Source organism: Arachis stenosperma, chromosome 10 (assembly GCF_014773155.1).
Source record: "Arachis stenosperma cultivar V10309 chromosome 10, arast.V10309.gnm1.PFL2, whole genome shotgun sequence".
Classification (NCBI taxonomy): Eukaryota; Viridiplantae; Streptophyta; class Magnoliopsida; order Fabales; family Fabaceae; genus Arachis; species Arachis stenosperma.
The window spans coordinates 38,249,908-38,250,497 of NC_080386.1; the positions used below are offsets into that span (position 1 = coordinate 38,249,908).

Consider the following 590-nt stretch of genomic DNA (forward strand, 5'->3'; position numbering starts at 1 on the left):
CAAGTTCCATGGACTTCCAATGGAAGATCCTCATCAGTTCTTAGCTGAATTCTTGCAAATCTGTGACACAGTCAAGACTAATGGGGTTGACCCTGAGGTCTATAGACTGATGCTATTCCCTTTTGCTGTAAGAGACAGAGCTAGGATATGGTTGGACTCTCAACCTAAAGAAAGCCTGGACTCTTGGGAAAAGCTAGTCAATGCCTTCTTGGCAAAGTTCTTTCCACCACAAAGATGGAGTAAGCTTAGAGTGGAAGTCCAAACCTTCAGACAGAAGGATGGAGAATCCCTCTATGAAGCTTGGGAAAGATACAAACAATTGATCAGAAAATGTCCTTCTGACATGCTTTCTGAATAGAGCATCATAGGTATTTTCTATGATGGTCTCTCTGAACTATCCAAGATGTCTTTGGATAGCTCTGCTGGAGGATCTCTTCATCTGAAGAAGACGCCTACAGAGGCTCAAGAGCTAATTGAAATGGTTGCAAATAACCAATTCATGTACACTTCTGAAAGGAATCCTGTGAACAATGGGACTAGTCAGAAGAAAGGAGTTCTTGAGATTGACACTCTGAACGCCATTTTGGCTC

At 42.4% G+C, this 590-nt stretch overlaps 1 non-coding gene across 1 annotated transcript; it reads right to left on the reverse strand.

The window, feature by feature from the left end:
* Positions 1-241: 241 nt before the first annotated feature.
* LOC130959559 (small nucleolar RNA R71) lies at positions 242-349 on the reverse strand. The gene has a single exon (XR_009078632.1). It is a non-coding gene; the product is annotated as a small nucleolar RNA R71 (small nucleolar RNA).
* Between the last annotated feature and the right edge of the window lie 241 nt (positions 350-590).